General features: G+C 47.1%; 1 pseudogene; it reads left to right on the top strand.

The window, feature by feature from the left end:
• Positions 1 to 6280: 6280 nt before the first annotated feature.
• The window catches only part of LOC122707019, a 29658-nt pseudogene continuing 12656 nt past the window's right edge, over positions 6281 to 23282 (top strand).

The following is a 23282-nucleotide window of genomic DNA, read 5'->3' as shown; positions in this document are numbered from 1 at the left end:
TGGGACTCCCTTGCTGGGACTGTAGGCCCCCCTCCACATCCTGGGAATGAGGGCAGCCCTGGGAAAGCTGAACTTCAGGGTCTCTTCTGCCAACCATGTTGCACCTCGCAGGAATTTGATGAGCCCACTGTCTTGTTTGGTGGCCTTCACCTTTGGATCCCTCACTCAACTGATGTGCACCTTCCTTTCCAACTTAAACCTGTGCAAGGGGCAGAGGGTTATGTTATTTATGTTTAAATAATTTTCCTGATATCTCAGTTGGTACAAAAATCTGCCTGCAATGCAGGAGACCCCAGTTCAATTCCTGGGTTGGGAAGATCTGCTAGAGAAGGGATAGGCTACCCAATCCAGTATTCTTGGGCTTCCCTTGTGTCTCAGCTGGTAAAGAAATCACCTGCAATACAGGAGACCTGGGTTTGATTCCTGGGTTGGGGAGATCTACCAACTCCAGTATTCTGGTCTGGAGAATTCCATGGACTGTATAGCCCATGGGGTCACAAAGAGTTGGACATGACAGTGACTTTCGCTTTCACTTTCAACTTTTAAACATCAGTGTGTCCCACATAATTACTGGGGTGGGTGCTCTTTCTCTCTCCCAGTCTGGCTCGCAGGACTGGTGTTGGCCCTGGGAAGAGGGCTATGGGAATCTTTACGATGTGTCCTAATCACCCTGCTGCCTTGCTCAAGAGGTGAAGTGCACTCTCCTAGGGACCCTGACCTCAAACGAAAGAGACTTCAAGGGTGCAGAACTTTAAGATAAATCTGAAGACCTAATGTTTAGGTTTTATAGAATGTCTCTGTTACATATATGTGAAGCAAGAGAAAATCTGACAGGCAGATGAGGGAGGGGTACTTTGCTGAGTTAGAGGAAGGATATATTCCTGAAGTCTTTTTTCCTGTCTTCCTCTCTGCCTCTCCTGCTACCCCAGGTCTTGTGAATGACAGAACTTAGTGTAAAGGTCACCCATCACCCTTGGCATGCTAAGATATAAAGGAAGAGAATTTAAAAGCATATCCTAAGAACACAATAATGAAACATCACTAGTGAACAAGATTATGGTAGATTCGCTATCACCCCATGAGTGTCCACATTTATTACAAAGAAATACACTTATGGGAATGCCAAAATCACAACTGGCTGTTAAATAACCATCTACTGGAGGACACTGGAACCCACGAGAAAAAAGTTACCTCACATCCAAAGGCAAAAAGAAGCTGCATCAAGATGGCATGAGGGGCACAATCATGACAAAATCAAATCCCATAGCTGCTTGGAAGGTAACCCACTGACTGGAGAATGATAATTCCAAAGAAGTTATCCCCCTGTAGTGAAGGTTAGGAATGCTAGATCAGGCTTCCCAGCCTGGGGACCCAAAAAAGGGACTGGGAGTCCCCAGGGAATTTGACCTTAAAGGCCAGTAGGATTTGATTACAAGACTTCCACAGGACTTGGGGAAACAGACTCCAGTCTTGGTGTGCACAAACAAAACCTTGTGCACACCAAGACTCAAGGTAAGGAGCAGTCTCCACAGGACACTGAACCAAAACTACCTGCTAGAGTTGTAGGGTCTCCTGTGGAGACATGGGTTGGAAGGGGCTCACCATGGGGACAGAGAGACTGACAACAGCAGTCTGGGAAGGTCCCCTACGGTGTAAACACTCTCAGAGGTGACCATCAACCCAACCATAGAGCCCATTGACCCCAGGGCTGGGTCGCCTCAGGCCAAAACACTACCAGGGAGGAAGCACAACCCCACCCAACAGTAGATAATTAAATTAAAACTTTACTGAGAAAGTCCTTAGTTTGAACATTCTTTGGCATTGCCATTCTTTGGGATTGGAATGAAAACTGACCTTTTCCAGTCCCGTGGCTTCTGCTGAGTTTTCCAAATTTGCTGGCTTATTAGGTGCAGTGCTTTCACAGCATCGTCTTTCAGGATTTGAAATAGCTCAACTGGAATTCCATCACCTCCACTAGCTTTGTTTGCAGTGATGCTTCCTAAGGCCCACTTGACTTCGCATTCCAGGATGTCTGGCTCTAGGTGAGTGAACATACCATCGTGGTTATTTGAGTCATGAAGATCTTTTTTGCATAGTTCTTCTGTGTATTCTTGCCACTTCATCTTAATATCTTCTGCTTCTGTTAGGTCCATACCATTTCTGTCCTTTATTGAGCCCATCTTTGTATGAAATGTTCCCTTGGTATCTCTAATTTTCTTGAAGAGACCTCTAGTCTTCCCATTCGATTGTTTTCCTCTATTTCTTTGCTTTGATCACTGAGGAAGGCTTTCTTATCTCTCCTTGCTATTCTTTGGAACTCTGCATTCAAATGGGAATATCTTTCCTTTGCCTTTACCTTCTCTTCTTTTCTCACCTATTTGTAAGGCCTTCTCAAATTGTTTTGCCTTTTTGCGTTTCTTTTTCTTGGGGATGATCTTGATCACTGCCTGCTGTACAATGTCACGGAACCTCCGTCCAACAATACGTGAACTGTGAACTTCCAGATGTTCAAGATGGACTTAGAAACAGCAGAGGAATCGGAGATCAAATTGAAAACATCTATTGGATCATCAAAAAAGCAAGAGAGTTCCAGAAAAACATCTACTTCTTCTTTATTGACTATGCCAGAGCCTTTGACTGTGTGGATTACAATAAACTGTGGAAAATTCTTAAGAGATCAGAATACCAGACCACTTTAGCTGCCTCCTGAGAAATCTGTATGCAGGTCAAGAAGCAACAGTTGGAACTGGACATGGAACAATAGACTAGTTCCAAATAGGGAAAGGAGAACGTCAAGACTGTATATTGTCACCCTGCTTATTTAACTTATATGCAGAGTACATCATGTGAAATGCTGGGCTGGAAGAAGCACAAGCTGGAATCAAGATTGCCAGGAGAAATATGAATAACCTCAGATTTGCAGATGTCACCACACTTATGACAGAAAGTAAAGAAGAAGTAAAGAGCCTCTTGATAAAAGTATAAGAAGAGAGTGAAAAATTTGGCTTAAGGGATGGGATGGGGAGGGAGGTGGAAGGGGGATTTGGGATGGGGGGACGCGTGAACATCCATGGCTGATTCATGTCAATATATGGCAAAAACCACCACAATATTATAATTAGCCTCCAATTAAAATAAATAAGTCATTTTTTTTTAAAAAAAGCTGACTTAAAACTCAACATTCAGAAAACTAAGATTATGGCATCTGGTCCCATCACTTCATGACAAATCGCCGAGGAAACAATGGAAACAGTGACAGACTTTATTTTGGGGGGCTCCAAAATCACTGCAGATGGTGATTGCAGCCATGAAATTATAAGATGCTCCTGGAAGAAAAGCTATGACTAATCTAGACAGCATATTGAAAAGCAGAGACATTATTTTGCCAACAAAGGTCCATCTAGTCAAGGCTATGGTTTTTCCAGTGGCATCTATGGATGTGAGAGTTGAACTATAAAGAAAGTTGAGCACCGAAGAATGATGCTTTTGAACTGTGGTGTTGGAGAAGACTCTTGAGAGTCCCTTGGACTGCAAGGGGAATCCAACCAGTCCATCCTAAAGGGGATCAGTCCTGGGTGTTCATTGGAAGGACTGACGCTGAAGCTGAATACTTTAGCCACCTGATGCAGAGAGCTGACTCATTGGAAAAGACCCCAATGCTGGGAAAGATTGAAGGCAGGAGGAGAGGGGGACTACAGAGGATGAGATGGTTGGATGGCATCACCGACTCAATGGGCATGAGTTGGCTCTGGAAGTTGGTGATGGACAGCGAGGCCTGGCGTGCTGCAGTCCATGAGATACAAAAGTTGGATACAACTGAGTGACTGAACTGAACTGAAGAACTTGGTCTGAATTATTCTTTGACTTAAGGGAATGCTGTGGTTCTTTTGTTCCTCTATCCAGACCACTAACACTTTCTCCATCTAAAGTGATAAAGTTGTATGGTTTTCTTACTATTTGTGTATTCACTGTAACAGCACTTTTAATCTCTCTTAAGAACTTTTCCTGGACATTAACAACGTGGCTAACTGTTTGGCATAAGAGGCCTACTACTTCTTGGCCTATACTGGATTTTGGCATGCCTTCCTCAGTAAGCTTAATCATTTCTAGCTTTTGATTTCAAGTGAAACATGTAACTCTTCTCTCACTTGAACACTTAGAGGTCATTGTAGGGTTCTTAATTGGCCTAATTTCAGTATTGTTGTGTCTTAGGAAATAAGGATGCCTGAGGAGAAGGAGAGAAACAGGGGAACAGCTGGTCAGCAGAGCAGTCAGAACACACACAACATTTATTAATTAAATCTGCTGTCTTATGTGACTGTATTTCAAGCCTCCCCCAAAAAAGAATTATAACAGTAACATCAGAGATCGCTGGCCCCAGATCACCATAACATACACAATTTACAAAGATTTGAAATATTGCTAGCATTACTAAAATTGACAGAGACAAGAAGTGAGCAAATGCTATTGGAAAAAATGACGTCTAAGACTTACTTGATATAGGGTTGCCACAAACCTTCAATTTGTAAAAAATTCATTTATCTGTGAAACACAAAGAGCAAAGTGCAATAAAAGTAGACCTGCACACAAATCACTGAAGATCTGGTGGGAGCTAACAACGTTCTTCTTAAGCTGATTGAGCTGAAACCCAACTGTTTCAGAGGAGCCTCTGACTCCGACACTGTATGTCTTCATGCCAAGGCTATTTCACTTCCACAGAAAAGAAACATCTAGTCTGTGGTCTACTTTCTCTTTTTTATGTTCAGTCTTTCTCTTTATTGAGTCCTCTTTCCTCTGAAAATGTGCTTATCACCCTGATTCCCTCAAGCTCTTCTTGCCTCTCTCTCCTCTTACATTATATTTCGGAAGTCTTCCTTGGAGACAGACGCTAAGTTTGCAAAGACAGCACAACACAGTCCCTGTTCACGGTGCGGCACAGAAACCAGAGCCAGGCAATGATTCCAGACGGGGTGGGAACACCCATACAGATGGTCACACGGGCCTTCAGAGCCAGACAATGATTCCAGACGGGGTGGGAACACCTGTACAGACGGTCACACGGGCCTCCAGAGCCAGGTGATGATTCCAGATGGGGTGGAACTGCCCCGTACAGATGGTCACACAGGCCTCCAGAGCCAGACAATGATTCCAGATGGGGTGGGAACCTCCAGACAGATGGTCACATGGGCCTCCAGAGCCAGTCGATGATTCCAGGCAGGGTGGGAATGTCACGTACAGACGGCTAGACGGGCCTCCAGAGCCAGATGATGATTCGAGATGGGGTGGGAACACCTGTACAGATGGTCACATGGGCCTCAGACCAGGTGATGACTCCAGACGGGGTGGGAACGCCCCGTACAGATGGTCACATGGGCCTCCAGAGCCAGGCGATGATTCCAGATGGGGTGGGGACACCCATACAGATGGTCACACGGGCTTCCAGAAGCAAGACCAACTGAGGGAAAGGGATGCAGGTGGCCTGGAGAGGACAGTGTCAAGGAAATATCTAGAGAGAGATGCTCTGCGAGCTGATTTGAGAGAGTAAGGAAGCAGGGACGCTCCGAGGAGTGAGAAGAGCCTGTTCAGAATCCTTTGAAGAATCTCAGCCTTTTTGCTGTCTGCCTCCAACCCTGCACTGAAATCACTCTTGTAAATATACCGAGAATTTATCATTGTCCAAATGGGTATGTTTTTTCAGGTCTATTTCTGCAGATTCCCCAGCAGACTGGAGGGTAGGCTGGGCCCTGCTTCCAGGAGGCCTTGCCCACTCAGCGTCCTGGGTGCTCCTCCCTGCCCTCTCCTGCCAGCTTGCTTCTGAGCCTCAAGCTCGGTGCCCTCCTCCTTGGCCCCACTGATGGCCAGCCCTTCAGCGCCCACTGAGATAGCTGGACCAACGGCGAGGTGCCTCAGCTGCCAGGAGGGGAGTGAGGGCCTGGGAGCCCCAGCCTGGCTTCTCCCGTGACACTGCTCCACCAACGACCTGTCACACCTCCACTCCTGACTGCCCTGTCCTGGAGCCCTTCACTCTGTCAACTCATGGTGAAGGCTTTCACTGAATCCCATTCACTTTACCTCAGGAATGTCTCTCAAAGCCATCATTATTTCCCCAGTCGTCATCACAGGAGAAGCAGAGGCTTCCTCCCTATCTGCTGTCACCAGGACACCAGCAGAATTATCTTTCTGAAACACAGTTCTGGTGTCTCTTCCCTATCTTAGAGGGCATCCCACAGCAGAGTCCAAGCTATGGAATGTGGTCGAGCAGGCCCTTTGAGCCATCCACATGGTATCAGACACGTATGAAGGGCTGGGTAACCTCATGGTTTGGGTGACGGAAAGTGAGGGGAAAGGACAAGGTCAGCTCAGCAGAGCAGCCCCCAGGGCTAGCCCATGACACATGCATCCCCTTCAGGTGTGACCACTCTGCCTCCTGACTGCGTCCTGTTACCAGTACTGCAGGCGGAGCTTCTGCCACCAAAGGAGACACCACCCACAAAGCCCACACCAGTGAGGTGGATGTTACCAAGATGGATACAAAAACCTCGTTGTTTTAATCCACTGCAATCCTCGAGATCTGGTTACTCTGTGTAGCCCAGCCTGTCCCAAAAGACACATCAAAGAAAAAGCAGAGCTGGACAGGAGTTAAAGTGGTAAAGTTAGATTTTACTCAGGAGCTATGGCAAGAAGGGAAAGGAGACTTCAGTACAGAACCAGGTGCTGTCCTGAACATAGCACAGCCGAGGGCCTGTTGGGGTCAGAGGACGCAGTTACTAAAACGAGACAAGGGAGGGGAGATGCTGGTGAAACCAGCCTTATAGGATCCTTGCTGAGGGCGGGCCAGATGAAGCAGAAGTCCTTGGGAGATGTGGTGGGTGAGGAATCTGGTCAGATTTCAAACATGACCAGGTGTTGAGGGTGGGAGATGCTGGCTTAATTGACCGATCAGTCATCTTACTAAAATCTGGCCCTTAGGATCATGCCAAAGGGAGGGCCTAGTTGAAGAAGAGCTCAGAGTTGCCAACAGGAGTTTGGCCAAGCAGAGACTGTCTTGTTCCCCCCCAGTAACACTTGTCAGCCTCACTCTGTTCTCCTCTGGTAAAGTCCTTCTCCCTCCGCGTGTTGTTTCTTCCCTTGAAATTCCCATGACAGTTGAGCCTCCTCGCAGTAGCATCACCCCTTGTGCACACTTCACAGGGCACTTTTCATTCTGAATTGCAATGAGCTGCTTCCTGACTATGTACTCCTGTCCCTGCAACCCTAGCCAAGAACCCTTCTCACTGTCAGCACGCGAAGAGTTTCCAAGTGTAAGAAGTCTTCTTCATAAGCACCGTCTCAAAGCCTCTGCTCAAAAGTTTCTATTCCATCCAGTTTTGCTGATCAGCTTCTGAAGCCTTCCTCAATTACTTCTGGAAATTTGTAGTCAGTCTAAAACTGCCACCAAGTAAATTGTTTTTACTTTCAAGCAAATTCAAAGTATTAAAAAAAAATCTGGGCTTACATAATGGATTATTGAGGGGAGGAAACATGATGTACATACTGTTGTTTTCTTCACCCAAAGTTCTTTTTGGAAACTTTCAAGGCTCTTGCGACACACGGTCTGACAGCTCTGTGAGGGGATGGAATGCATTTACTCCTTCTTGTTTCCAGGCAGCTAGCACATGGCCTAAGGTGGAGCAGGTGCTCAGCCGACATTCTCTGAACTGAATTTAGTGAGTAGGAGAAAAGTGCCTATGAAAATAAAACTCCTGCTTCCTTTTCACTCCTAACTGCTCTGTCCTGAGCAAAGTCTTTTTTTTTTTTTTTTTTTTTTTTTTTTTTTTTTTTTTTAGCAAAGTCTTTTTTATTCTTCAACTTTTGGAAACAAATACAGGGAGGGAAGTATCTATTTGTCTTGAACATGGTGTATTGAGTGCCTTTGGGAGCTACAATAAAAGAAGGAACAAGAGGAAAGGGAAGGGGGAAGAGGGAGAGAAGAGAGACAGAAGATGATGCTGACAATAATGCTCAACAGAAAGCTGAGGGGAAGGTGTTAAGCATCACTGCCCAGCCTGATACGTCTCACAGCCTGAGCTCTGATGGGCAGGGCCCCCATTACCTACAGCCCTGCGGGGCCCTGGGAGCCACCGCTGTGTGAAGGGGACAGGCAGGGGCAGCCAGGCAGCTGGCCCCGGACTGAGGCCCTGCGTGGGAGCCGGGGCAGCCTGACCCAGGGGGTGCACTCTGCGTGCTCTGACGCCTCCCCTGCTCCAGAAACGGGGCTATGACTGCCAGCTTCTGGCTTCCAGCTGGAGGTTCCAGTCGGCAGTGGAGACGCTGCTGTGAAGCCTCATCATGGTGGAACTTGGCTCACCCATCCATCTCTGAGGAAGAAGAGACGGCTGGTGCCATGACTGCTCTGAACTTCTGTGCCTGTAGCCAACCTCCCTCGACCCCTGCCCCATCCCGGCCTGGCTGCAGGCCAGCCTGCTCCAGCTGGTCCTGGGGTGGCTGGCAGAGCTTGTTCTAAGCCCAGGGCCCAAGGCTTACAGTGGTCTGTGGAATCAAGGAAAAGCAAGTGGTCACTCCCAACTTTTGCTTTTACTGAGGTATACTTTTCATACAATAAAATAAACAGATTTTAATGAACAGTTCTTTAATTTTTTGTAAAGACATAACCTTACTCTAGAGGTCCCCACTTGCCTACCCTTATCACTGAACAAATTTCTGTCACCAAAGGTTAATATTGTCTGTTCTTGAATCTCAGTTTGGTGTCTGACTTCTTATCAATGTAATATTTTGAGGTTTATCCATGTTGTAAATGTGTATCAATAATGCTGTTCTTGTTGCTGGTTTGTGTTCCATCCCGTGATTCTGTCATCAGCCCTCCTGATGATGAACATTTAGGACTTTTCCGGTTTGAAGATATGATAAACAACCTGGCTAGAAATATTTCTGTGCAGCTCTTATTGTGAGTGTGTATTTTTATTTCTCTTAGGTCAGTACCAAAGTGACGCTGCCGAGAGATGGGGTGATAGAGTAAGAAACCATCAAACTGCTTTCCAGAGCATTTCACACTCTCACCAGCAGTGTGTTAGTTTCCAGGCTGATCTCAATCCTAGTCAGATTTTGGAGTTATCAGTCTTTTCAACTTTAGACATTCTAGTGGTGTGAAGTGGTATCCCATGATGTCATTGACATTTTACTGATATGTATGATATTGACCTCCTATTTATATGTTCAGTGGTTATTTGTTTACTACCTTCTATAAAATATTTATCCAAGTCTTTTGCTTAATTTTCAAAAAAGAAATTAAGTTCTTATCATTGAGTTGTCATAGTTCTTTATATATTCTAGATACAAGTTCTTTGTCAAATATATATTATAAATATTTCATCTCCATTTGGGTCTTATCTTCTTTGTGGATCAACTGGTAAAGAATCTGCCTGAAATGTGGGAGACCTGGGTTTGATCCCTGGGTTGGGAAGATCCCCTGGAGAAGGGAAATGTTATCCACTCCAGTATTCTGGCCTGGAGAACTCCATGGACTATATAGTCCGTGGGGTCACTAATAGTCGGATATGACTGAGCGACTTTCACCTCACACTTAAGTTTTTGCCTCCTTGAAACATTCTTGCTTTCAAACAGGGGCAAGAGCAAGGGCCACTTTGCTTCTAGCCTCTGGCCTCTGTGATCCAGTGGCTAGGACCCTTGGTTTCCATCCAGGTTACCCAGGTTTAATTTCTAGGCAGGGAACCAAGATCTCTCTTCAGGACTCCTCACTGCTATCCCTCTGAGATCTCTCCCACTGGACTGGTAAACTTGGGCAGTCTGGAGTTAAGTGGAGAGGATTTCCCTGGGTGGAGGGGTTTGGTGGGGAGAGAAGGCACTGCAGCAGACAGAGCATATTCTTGGCTATTGTATCTCTAGTACACAGAGATGACGAGATCCGAGAGAAAATTGCAGAAATCAGAAGGAACTCTAGAAGCTGTACCGAATCCCAGAGGGAAGGGGGAGTTCATTTGACATCAGTGGTCTGCCACAGATGATGGACTTGATTTCTCCTGAATGTCACCTTCCTTGTACTAAAGTGTTGAATAAACAAGTCCCCGTTCAAGATTATTGAGATTGAGGACAGCGAAATTCAGTTTTTGCTTTTGTTTTTAGCATGGGAAACACAGAGAGAACTTCACAGGAATAAACCCACAAGAGTAGTGTGTTGAGACCTGTCCCTGACTACTGGCTCAGAAGGCCTCTTGGCTTTGACCATTGGGACCTAGAGAGGGTGAAGCTCAGCAGAGTTCTCCAAAAGAACGCTGCCATGGGTCCATCTCAGTGCTTCAGGAGAAGGTCCACAGGCCAAACGGAAGAGGAGCTAAAGACTGTAGTGCCTTCATGGTGAGCTGTGGACAGCTTGTGGCATCTTCCTTGTCTCATCATCATCCATAACTTTCCATACGATCATTGAGCCTTGCTGCTGGTTTGCAGATCTCTTTTCTCCAAGACTTGCATTTGATTGGAAGGAAAAAGCTAGGGTGGATAAACATCTTCATCTTCCTTCTTGGGGTGTTGCAGATGAACACATGTGTATCAAGAGAGGGCCATCACTCCCTTCTTCCTGACCTTTCCTGGGTGAGCCTTGTCTCTCTGAGAGGAGAGATGGTTTAGGACAGAAGCCATTTCCTGAGAGGCACTGTAGAAAAAACAAGTCCTTTGAGTCCTTGCTTTGATTCCTGCAAGTGATGTGATTTTGTGTGAGTTACTTAACACAGATGTCATGATATATTCCTATCCATAAATCAGAAGTAATTATATCTTTACCTGTTCAGGAGAATTACTATAAGGATGAAATGAAATCATTTGGAGATGGACTGTTTTGTGGGACCCACATAGAAATCACTACCAAATCCATTCACCTATCAATCTGTCTGTCCCCCTTCTTTCTTATGTGTGTGTGTATATCCATCCATCCTTCTGTCCATCAGACTCTCCATCTCTCTACTCACCACTTAGGTCTCAACATCAGGCAGACAGCAGACTCTAGACTCTGGGATGATATACCTGCTATCTAATGGCATCACTGACTCAATGGGCACGAGTTTGAGTAAACTCCAGGAGCTGGTGACAGACAAGGAGGCCTGGCATGCTGCAGTCCACAGGATTGCAAAGAGTTGGACACGACTGAGCAACTGAACTGAACTGAACTGAATGGCATAAAACTGCCACCCACGGTCTCTTACTGAAAGTGGAAGCAATATGATTAATAAACTGTTTGGCAGGTGAAGGGAAAAGTTGCCTCAGTGGTTATCAGAGCTGGGATGTTTTAGTGGCTCTGGGGGATTTGCTGAAGCATCACATTTCAGTGCGTCTGCTGGTCTACAAATCCAGTTAACTGTGTTTCCTCTAGGTGTTGATGGCTTGGTTGAAGAATTCACTCCCAGTTGTGGAAGGAGTAGGTGGGGCAACGATTCTGTGCCTGATGTTGAATTTGGGAGAACCACAGCCAAAAAGGCCTTCATGGAAATTTTTAAAAGATGACAAACCCACAGGCACATTAAAATCACCATATAACACAACTTTTCTGCAATACTTTCAGAATTTATGCTAAAAAATAATCCTCCAAAAGAGAGCACTTATTCAGTGGCAAAGTTGGTTAATAGTTAACTGTCTCCCTCCATGTAGCACTAACGTTGCTGCAGGGGCCTGAAGCCTAAGGCTCTCCTCTCCTTGCTCTTTCTCTGTCCACATCTCTCCCCTACCTACTTGGAAATAAGCTTCTCTTCCGTGCACACCGCAGAGCTGTGTATTGTTCCTTGGAACCAGCTGTGTCTCTCTTACTCCTCTTCCCATGGGAGGTAAAACTCTTTCCTTCCAGAGTCCATCTCTTGACCTGTTTCATCTGCTGAACTATCCTGTTTGATCTTGTGTCCTGTCAAGAGCTCCATCAAAGGACTTCTGCATCAGTTAAGGTCAGATGCTGCCCAGGAAGCGATTCTTACTCAGTCCTGATTGCCTGTTACAATCACCTGGGGGCTAAAAATATCCACCTGCCCAGGTGCCCTGCAAGCTCGAGATGGGCCTACTAAGTTCTAGAAACCTTGTCCTGTTCAGCCCTTCCATCTTTGTGCTTAACCAACCTTGGTTTCTGCCAACAAGACGAACATGTCCAACATGAAAACGAGGTTGCATTCATTTTCATTTTCAAATTAAGGAGAAAAAATAAAGTGAGTAGAAAGAATTTTCTCATATATAAAAATTTTCCTATAAGTTTTCTTAAAACTTTCAAGTCTTTAATACTGCTTATGTGAATTAGAATATGTTGTTGTTCAGTCGCCAAGTCGTGTCCGACTCTTTGCAACCCCTTCAACTGCAGCACACTGGGCCTCCCTGTTCCTCACCATCTCCCGGAGTTTCCCCAAGTTCAGGTCCACTGAGTCAGTGATGCCATCCAACCATCTTATCCTCTGTCACCCTCTCCTCCTTCTGCCTTCAGTCTTTCCCAGGATCAGGGTCTTTTCCAATGAGTTGGCTTTTCACATCAGGTGGCCAAACTTTTGGAGCTTCAGCTTCAGCATCAGTCCTTAAATTGAATATTCAGTGTTAATTTCCTTTAGGATGGACTGGTTTGATCTCTTAGCTGTTCAAGGGACTCTCAGGAGTCTTCTCCAACATCACGGTTCAAAAGCCTCAGTTCTTCAGCACTCAGCCTCCTTTATGGTCCAACTCTCACACCTGTACATGACTACTGGAAAGACCATCGCCTTGACTATATGGCCCTTTGTCAGCAAAACAGTGTCTTGACTTTTTAATATGCAGTCTAAGTTTGTCATAGCTTTCCTTCCAAGAAGCAATTGTCTTCTAATTTCAAGGCTGAAATCATTATTTGCATTTATTTTAGAACCCAAGAAGAGGGATTAGAATATAGCCACGTATACTGGCTGATTTTGCTTCCATTATGTTTTACTATTTTACGTGAGATATAGAAACTCTTCATGATGTTAGAGCCCCATATGCTCAGTCAATTGAACACACTTGCAATGATGCCGACACTTGCTTCTGGATGGGACACCGGTCAGGGTCCTCTAAAGAAATAGGTCCAACAGGATGGAGGGCGGGGTGGGAACAGGGCAGGCCTAGAGATGCAGGGAAGGGTCGATGCTGCAGTTCATGTCCAAATGCCTTCCAAAGGCTGAACTCTTTCTGGCTTAAGGATGGTCAACCTATTCTTTCTTGAGGCCTCAACTGATTGGACGAGGCCCACTCACTCCAAAGATGGACATCTACTTTATTCAAAGTCTATTGATTTAAATGCTCAGTTCAGTTCAGTTGCTCAGTCGTGTCCGACTCTTTGCGACCCCATGAATCGCAGTACGCCAGGCCTCCCTGTCCATCACCAACTCCCAGAGTCTACTCAAACTCATGCCCATTGAGTCGGTGATGCCATCCAGCCATATCATTCTCTGTTATCCCCTTCTTCTCCTGCCTTCAATCTTTCCCAGCTCAGGGTCTTTTCCAATGAGTCAACTTTTTGCATGAGGTGGCCAAAGTATTGGAGTTTCAGCTTCAGCATCAGTCCTTCCAATGAACACCCAGGACTGATCTCCTTTAGGGTGGACGGGTTGGATCTCCTTGCAGTCCAAGGGACTCTCAAGAGTCTTCTACAACACCACAGTTCAAAAGCATCAATTTATTGGTGCTCAGCTTTCCTCACAGTCCAAATCTCACATCCATACATGACCACTGGAAAAACCATAGCCTTGACCAGACGGACCTTTGTTGGCAAAGTAATATCTCTGCTTTTTAATATGCTGTCTAGGTTGGTCATAACTTTCCTTCCAAGGAGTAAGCGTCTTTTAATTTCATGACTGCAATCACCATCTGCAGTCATTTTGGAGCCCCCCAAAAAGAAAGTCTGACACTGTTTCTGCTGTCTCCGCATCTATTTCCCATGAAGTGATGGGACCAGATGCCATGATCTTAGTTTTCTGAATGTTGAGCTTTAAGCCAACTTTTTCACTCTCCTCTTTCACTTTCATCAAAGGCTCTTTAGTTCCTCTTCACTTTCTGCCATAAGGGTGGTGTTATCTGAGTATCTGAGGTTATTGATATTTCTCCTGGCAATCTTGATTCCAGCTTGTGCTTCCTCCAGCCCAGCGTTTCTCATGATGTACTCTGCATATAAGTTAAATAAGCAGGGTGACAATATACAGCCTTGACGTACTCCTTTTCCTATTTGGAACCAGTCTGTTGGTCCATGTCCAGTTCTAACTGTTGCTTCCTGACCTGCATACAGGTTTCTCAAGAGGCAGGTCAGGTGGTCTGGTATTCCCACCTCTTTCAGAATTTTCCACAGTTTATTGTGATCCACACAGTCAAAGGCTTTGGCATAGTCAATAAAGCAGAAATAGGTGTTTTTCTGGAACTCTCTCACTTTTTTGATAATCCAGTGGATGTTTGCAATTTGATCTCTGGTTCCTCTGCCTTTTCTAAAACCAGCTTGAACATCTGGAAGTTCATGGTTCACGTATTGCTGAAGCCTGGCTTGGAGAATTTTGAGCATTACTTTACTAGCATGAGAGATGAGTGCAATTGTGTGGTAGTTTAAGCATTCTTTGGGATTGCCTTTCTTAGGGGTTGGAACGAAAACTGACCTTTTCCAGTCCTGTGGCCACTGCTGAGTTTTCCAAATTTGCTGGCATATTGAGTGCAGCACTTTTACAGCATCATCTTTCAGGATTTGAAATAGCTCAACTGGAATTCCATCACTTACACTAGCTTTGTTCTTAGTGATGCTTTCTAAGGCCCACTTGACTTCACATTCCAGGATGTCTGGCTGTAGGTGAATGATCACACCATTGTGATTATCTGGGTCATGAAGATCTTTTTTGTACAGTTCTTCTGTGTATTCTTGCCACCTCTTCTTAATATCTTCTGCTTCTGTTAGGTCCATGCCATTTCTATCCGCTATCGAACCCATCTTTGCATGCAATGTTCCCTGGGTATCTCTAATTTTCTTGAAGAGATCTCTAGTCTTTCCCATTCTGTTGTTTTCCTCTATTTCTTTGCATTGATCACTGAGGAAGGCTTTCTTATCTCTCCTTGCTATCCTTTGGAGCTCTGCATTCAAATGGGAATATCTTTCCTTTTCTCCTTTGCTTTTCACTTCTCGTCTTCTCACAGCTATTTGTAAGACCTCCTCAGACAACCATTTTGCCTTTTTGCATTTCTTTTTCATGGGGATGGTCTTGATCCCTGTCTCCTGTACAGTGTCACGAACCTCCATCCATAGTTCATCAGGCTCTAATGCTAACCTTATCTAAAAAACACCTTCACAACATCTAGACTGGTGTTTGATCAAATGTCTGGGTATCATGGCCCAACCAAGTTGACACATAAAATTACCCATCACAGATAGAACATGCGTGTGCCTCGTACATTACACTCTGAGAAACTACCTCTGAGTGGGGGAGGAGGGGGCAATGTGTGGGAAGCTGCCACCTAAGCTGTGGAGCCCAGGAGAGACCAGAAGAGCCAGAAAGGTGCTGTCGGGGAGGTGGGAAAGGAGGGTGGGCCACAGCCTTGCCTTAGAGGGGTGCTCAGCAACACCAAGGGGCTGCCTTCCCACCCACAGAAGATGGGCTGCGAGGCGCCTCCCAGGAGAGTGAAGGCAGCTCCTCCAGCATGGGGTCCTCTGGAAGTCGTCATCACACATTTGCAGGTGGTTGTTCTGTGATTTTCATCCTCATCTCACAGGTAAAGTTGCCGAAGTACAGAGTGAACCCACCACCCAGGTGCACACAGGAGCCACATGAAGATCCAGGACCAGGGTGAGGGTTCCTGCTCCAGAGTCAGAGATGCTTTCCATCTTCACTATTCAGCCTCCCTCTGCACGAGAGTGAAAAGAGCCTTAAGAACTCGAGGCTGACATGGTCGAGACCTTGGAGGAAGGAAGTAATAGCTGCATCCTTTTCTCACTCAGCCCTAGTGTCTCAGCAAAGGAAAGAGAGCTGCCTGGCCAAGCCCTAGACAAAGGCGCCCACTTCTGTGTTTGTTGGCATTAAGGGGAGGCTCATTTGTCCTGTATCACTTGACAGATTGTGGCCTCAGCAAGAAGCTACTGATTCCTCCATACCTGGTGACTCCCCATCACTGGAAATTTCCCAGCGATGGTTTCCCTTTCTTGCAGAGGTCCATTTCTTGTTCTCCAAGTCTAGACACCAGTGAGCACATCTTGGGAAGGACATGTGTGGAGGCAGCAAGCTGAGGGGAGGCTTCCTGAAGACTCAGGGAAGTGGGAGCTTGTGTCCCAGCCAGCGCAGCTTCTCTGCAAGCAGCAAGTGCCAGCAGAAGACCAAAAAATGCTCTTCACTTTAACAGACCAGTCTGTCTTATGTTTGCTCAGGGGCTCTCTTGAGTCAGCAGGCCTGGTGCTCTCTTTGACACCCACACACCCGCACAGGGAAGGGGAAATAGTCCATTGAAGTTGGTGCTCTAAAAGCTCTTGACCTTTGGCCGCCACAGAGGTTTGGATGTAATTGGGAGGGAGGGGGTGCAGCCTGGTCACCGGGATTATAGGTGCAGCCCCAGTGAGGAGTGCACCCCATGGAGTGCAGCATCATTTCCTGACAGCTTGTCAGACACTGAGGTGGGACTCTGTGACCACCCAGACCTGCTGGATCATCACTTGCCTTTCCACCAGTGATGAATTTCATGTGGAGTTTGAGAAATGCAGCTCTAAAGAAGAGCAATCCTGCTGCTTCTTCAGAAACAGGCGGTGTTGAGGGGGAGCTCAAAGCAGGCGTACATGTAGGTTTCAGGAAGCCAGGGAGCAAAGCAACACAGTCAAGTCTCCTCCGTCTTCTGCCTGTGCCCTGGGGCTGCGGTCCTGCTGGGAGAAGAGCCAGGGCCCCAGGGTGGGGATGGGACACCCGCGGTGCTCAGGCGGGACCGGCGCCAGCTGGGGGTGCCCCTGACAGCCCAGTCCGTCCCTCAGCCCTTCCTCTGCTTTGGGTGAAGGGTATATTTTCATTAATTTGTCAACCATCATACACACTAAATAGCAATCTCTAAATATGCTGCTGACCTCTCCAATTGGTATCCAGATGTAATGATTAAATGACCACCACAGCAGTGCTTCAAGCGGGGGTGTTCTCAGAGGGCTCACGTGGAGACGAGGGGAAAGGTGGGGTCAGAAATGGCTGTTGGCTTGTGGCAACGCTGGTGGGGAAGAGGCTTCCACACTGGCTGCAGGCGTGTGATCCTGGGGCCGGCTGGCACTCACTAGGCTGGGCCTTAGCTTGAAGGGATGTCCCTGAGCTGACCCTGCCCTAGCCTCCTCCCTGCCCTGATGCTGTGAGTCTGCCTTCTTGAGGCCACTAGAAGGGGAACCATCGATTCTGGCAACAGTGTCTGCAGCCGGGCAGACAGGACTGCCGTCCAATCCGCAGAGGCCACGGTCCTGCTGCAACTGTTCTCGGGTGGAGGACGGGGTCTGTGGCTCTGGGAGCCTGAACCTTGGCCCCTCTCAGAGGACAAGTTATCCTGAAGGAGGACAAACAGGACTTTCAAGAGAGAGGGCCATACCCAGGGACCCCACAACTGCACCTGCCTTCTGGATTTGGTGGCCTCCCGGGAACACCAGACCAGGGTCACAGGAAAGAGGCAACATGTGCCTTTCCCCTAGGTCCTGTGGTCTGGGTGATGGGATTGAGGCCATTCGGGGACTAGGGACTTGGCTACCGATGCCAGCTTCCCCAGGCAGCACAGGAGACCAGGAGGCCTGGCCACCTCCAGCGGGAGCCACGGAGCCTCAGGAGGATGTGCAGCAAGAAAGATTGTGCACCCTGGTATCTGTGCCCACGCTCCCTGTGGCCATCTTCTAGAATGCCCGGCCGTCTGCGAGAGACTCAACCCCAGCCAGTTGTGTGAGGAGAAGGCAGCCTTTCTGGACAGCCAAAGAAGAAAAATGAAAGCGTGTTTTGGCATATGCACTGTCTCAGTCATGCCCTGTCTCACACACATGCACAACCACATGAACACATATACTCACCCATATTGACACACTCACCACAAGTCACCCAGACAGCTACATTGAGAAACCATGCATCATCCAGTTCACACCACGTGCTTTCTGAGGCCCCCTGTGGCAGTCAGACAGTGAATGGCACTCTCGGAAGAACACGAAGGCGATGCATGGGGTCTCCAGAGGCTCTGCGCTAACCGCATATGAGACCACGAAACTGGGCCCTGTGTGCATGGAAGCTGAGGGTCTGTCTAAGGGGGTGGTTCTGGCCCTACAGGGCTCAGGCACCTTAACTGACTCAAGCTGACAGAGATGGGCAGGGGAGAATGCAGAGCAAGACCCTTCAGCCCAGAAGTGCCCCAAGGCCCTGCCCAGAGGGAGGGTGCTGAGTGCCGCGCCAGGGCTGACCTGGGTCTGCCTCCCAGGAGTTCCAGTACTCAGCTTTGAAAAAGGTGACTCCTGGGTTAGGTTCCGTGGTGGACAAATTCTGAAAACAGTAGCCACTCAACTCCCCCGACTCTTCCAGGGTCACAGGGAGTACTCAGCAGAAATGTAAAAGATTTTGTAATTAAAATGTCAGATTCCTACTGCAAAAACAACCCAAACAAGAGCCATGCAACCTTTGTGCTAGAGCCGGTCTCCCTCCTGGACCACGAAGCCCAGCTACAGCCACAAAGATGAAAATGCAGGAGTGGCCAGAACTGTCAGCAATCAGACTCCTGCCCCTTCACAGGTGAAGTCCCTCCCTTGGGCAGCCCTGCCTCCCAAACCACCCTTCTCAGCTTGGCACCTAAAATGTTTATTTAGGGAAATTGGTGGTGACTTGAAATAAATCTTCTGCTGTCTTCTTGGTTGACCTCAAATGGACACCCTATCAGGCATAACAAGGGCTCGTGTGACCCCGCAGTCTGCTGCCCCACTGGTTCCTTGCGAGGGGGTGGACATGTAGCTTGTCCTGCTCCTGGACTGCAGAGCTCAGCTTCCCCTCCAGGACTCCCCCAGTGTGTGCACTTGTGTGAAGCAGGGATTCGCTAGATGAGCATCAGGATAGCAGATGTGTTGCTCTACATTTTTCTAACAGAGCTGTCCTTTAACCAGGATCTCTAAACTGGGCCAATATTGAGATCCTGAATTCAAGGAAGGATATTGTCTTTTGCATCAGAACATCACACGTTATTACATCGTCACTATTATGGACCAGAAAAGCTAAAATAAGCTCACGTCAAGCATTCTAATCTATTTACAAGGCCCCCCCATGCCTGCCTGATTGTCACCTCCTTTGTGACCAATGGGGTCACACTGGAGCCCTTGTTATGTATGATCGTGGTGAAGAACCCACCTGCCAATGCAAGAGACTAAAAGAAACACATTCCTTCCCTCAGTTGGGAAGATCCCTTGGAGGAGGGGATGCAACCCATCCAATATTCTTGCCTGGAGAATCCCATGAGCAGAGGAGCCTGGTAGGCACTGGTCCATAGGGTTGCACAGAGTTAGACACTACTGAAGTGACTTAGCACACATGCACACAGAATTTTTCTAAAAGGAGTTTTGTATTCATTACGGAAACTCGGAAACTTAGATTTTACCTACTCTTGAGCTTTTGAACTAAAAAGAGGTGGGGAAAGTCAAGGAAGGGTATTGTCTATTGCTTTGGAGCACCAAGCACTATTACATCGTCACTATTATGGACCAGAAAAGCTAAAATAAGCTCACTGCAAACCTTCTAATCTATTTATAAGGCCCTTCCTGCCTGCCTGATTGTCACTTCCTATTATTTCAAAGTCACCTTTGGTCTCGGTTTGTATAATACCAAGAGCTGTATAATGCCATCCTGCCCAAGAACTTTTATTTAGTTCTTGATACTGTCCAAGCAGCAGCCTCTATGAACCATGCTGACAGATTCAGTCTTCCAAAGGAGCACAGATTTAAAAGGAGCCTGAGACACAAAGGGAGAGTGCCGTCATAGCCCTTTCCTTTGTTAGAGCTGCGGGGGTGGGGTGGGGGGGTGGTCCCTGCTCCCTGCCCGCCTAGTGGGCAGGCTCTGTCCCCACTGCTGTTCCCTGGCCTTTCTCTCATCCTCGCATCCCTCCTGACAGCCACAGGGCAGCGACGCCGGTCCTGGAGGATTTTTCCAAGAAGGATAGGAGCCCCACGTGCTGCCTTGACCTGTTTCCCCTCCCCCTTCCCCACCCCCCCAAACATACAGGCCTGGAGAGAAGCCAGGCACCCCAAGTACCTCCACGCCCCTCCCTTCAGTGCACAGGCAGAACCCCAAGCCAAAGCTGACCCCAGGGTCCTAGAGGTCGCACTGGGCCACGTGGTCTCCTCTTTCTTCTTGCCACCTGCCTGCTGACCTCACTTGAGCTGAGTCCTGTCCGAATCTCAGCCATCTGAGCCTGCAGGTCATGCAGGGCCCATGGGTCAGGGTCTCCATCGCCTCTGGCCTCCATTCCCCCACCCACATTTTCTCTCCCATCCTCTTCCCAGGGACCTAGTTTTCTTCTGATATTTTACAGAAAGGCTTATAATTTTATATTTTGCATTTAATAAGTTTTGTTTTCCTCCTTTCATTAGCACTAATTAATTTTATCTTCACAAAAACATTATCTGTGAGGTAACATGCAAGCAGGGACTCTTACCCCCATTTCACAGATTGGGACCTGAAACCAGAAAAAAAAGCAAACATGCTAAGACCACACAATGAGGAGGAGCCAGGAGCTCTAGAGTTTCAGGGGACTTCAGAGCAGCTTATATGCAAGGTTTTCCTCAGCCTGCACTGTTTTTGTCATGAATGTAATGCCCACTCATTCTGAATTCAGAATATCTTGGTTGTTACATATTTTCTCAATTGGCAGGTAATGAAAGAACAATCACTGTCTAGGGAAAGTGCACACATTTTTTGTTCCTTTTCATTCAAAAAACCTCCTTATAAAAGGTTATGAATCCCTGAGAAGGGGCAAAGTAGGGTGTATATTCTGCCACTTGTACACAAGACAATTTTCAGAGCATGTTTGCACGCCCAGTCACTCAGTCACACCTGAGTCTTTGCAGCCCTATGGACCATAACCCATTAGGTTCCTCTCTCCATGGAATTTCCCAGGCAAGAATACTGGAGTAGGTTGCCATTTCCTGCTCCAGAGGATCTTCCAGACCTAGAGATTGAACTGGCATCGCCCGTGTCTCCTGCATTGCAGGCAGATTCTTTACCACTTGAGCCATTGGGAGATCTTTCAGGGCTATACCAACATTTTTATTTGAATGTGCCAGCCTGCATTTATGACTCCATTATGACCATTTATGTCTATTTGTGACATTTATGGTAAGAGGGGTGCAATCATGATAAAATCAAACCCCACACCCACTGGGTGAGCAACCCACAAACTGGAGAACAATAATATCAAATAAATTCTTGCACAGTTGTAAAGGTTCTAGGTGCTGGGGATCCAGCAAAGGGACTGGAAATCCCCAGGGAATCTGACTTTTAAGGACAGTGGGATTTGATTACAACACTTATGCAAGACTGGGGGAAACAGAGACTCTTGGAGGACACAAACAAAATCTCGTGTGCACCAGGACCCAGGAGAAAGGAGCAGTGACCTTATATGACTGAGGCAGACTTGCCTGTGAGTGTTTGAAGGTCTCCTGCAGAGGCGTGGGCTGGAAGCAGCCCGCTGTGGGGACAGGTCACCGGCAGCAGCGTCCTGGGAGGAGGTGTGTGTCCTTTTTTGAGGTCACCAGTGGCCCTACCATAGAGACTGCAGATTCTAGGACTGGGTCACCTCAGGCCAAACAACTAACAGGGAAGGAGCACAGCCCCACTCATTAGTAGACAATTGGATTAAAAATTTACTGAGCTTGACCCAGCCCACCAGAGCAAGACCCAGTTTTCCCCACAGCCAGTCCCTCCCATCAGGAAGCTTCCGCAAGCCTCTCATCAATCAGAAGGCACACAGAAGAAGCAAGAACTATAATGCCATTTATGACAGTATCATTAAAGTTGGGGGGAGAATATTCAAGAAAAGTAGGTTGATATAAAGAAAAGGCTGGTAGGTATGAGAAATGGAGTATTTCTTGCCATATCGGTAAGCAAGGATGTCACAGTCATCAATGATGACGTGATCCATCATCATTTAGCCCTCCTGTGATCCAGCCACCCTCAGCCTGCAGCCACTCCCTACAGTGAGCACTGAGGAACTCATGATGTGAAGAAGTGGGCTACAGATAGCTGAGGAGCATATAAAAGGAATGATTTCTGTGAGTCCAGACTCTTGCATCTTCCCATACATAAAAAAGGGCTAAATTCCTTCACTTCAGACGTCTAGTTTTCTTTAATCCACAGAAATACTTTGCCCTGTGTGGCAAACTTCTGTATAATCTGACTCCTCCCCTTCACTTCCTTGTAGCAGTTTTCTCAGGGTCACTTGAGATGCTGTCTCCTGGGCTTGAAGCCCTAAAAATTCCCACCAAATAAAGCTTAACGCTCAACTTTTAGATTGTGACTGATTTTTTTTAAGTCAACACGTGTTCTGGGAGAGTGCTAATTGCAGAAGTAAATGATGTTTGTACAACCCAAAACTGGGCTAGGCAGTCAGGATGTTGAAGAGAAAATCACTGATGAGTGAATGAAATCCATTACAAACCATCAGGTATGAGGTGTCTCTTGCAAAGGGGTCCATGTGAGGTTAAGACAACTGTCAGGGGCTGAGAAGGTCCCTACCCTGTGATTCTTGCAGTCCATCCAAGAAGGGCCCCATGAGGACAATGCAGCCGAGAAGCCCTGGGACAGTTCTGCCAGTTGTTCCTCTCCTCCCAAGGTCCTCCTCTCCACAGGCCCCTGGGACTGCTTCTTGCAGCGGTGGCAAGACATTCAGCCCATGTCACCACATGAGAGCCACATCAAGGGGAAAACCTCTCTCTCCTGAAGGGTATGCCATTTTCACCATTATTAGGCTTTGAAATCCAAAATTCATTCTGAAGAGCTGTAGTCTTCAGAGTGATTCAAAGTTTGAATACAGATCTCCAACAGCTGTTCCAGTGGATTTCATTCATGTGGACAACTTGATGCTGCTTGGACCAGAGGAAGGACTAAAGTAAGCAGACTTACTAAAGTAAGTCTCTACCTGTACAGACCCACAGATCCTTGCCTGCAGAAGCAGGTGCAAAGAGTTACAAAGGCCCAGCCCAAAGTAGCAGAGCTGGAAGGACCAACCTGGTGAAATTCTGTGCTCCATAGTTACAGAGTACAGCCCAGAGAAGCAGCAGGTGGCCCAGGTGAGGAGATGCACAA

This window comes from Cervus elaphus, chromosome 13 (assembly GCF_910594005.1).
Source record: "Cervus elaphus chromosome 13, mCerEla1.1, whole genome shotgun sequence".
Taxonomy (NCBI): domain Eukaryota; kingdom Metazoa; phylum Chordata; class Mammalia; order Artiodactyla; family Cervidae; genus Cervus; species Cervus elaphus.
The sequence above is the reverse complement of the archived record's forward strand: the minus strand, read 5'-3'. Positions and strand labels throughout refer to the sequence as shown.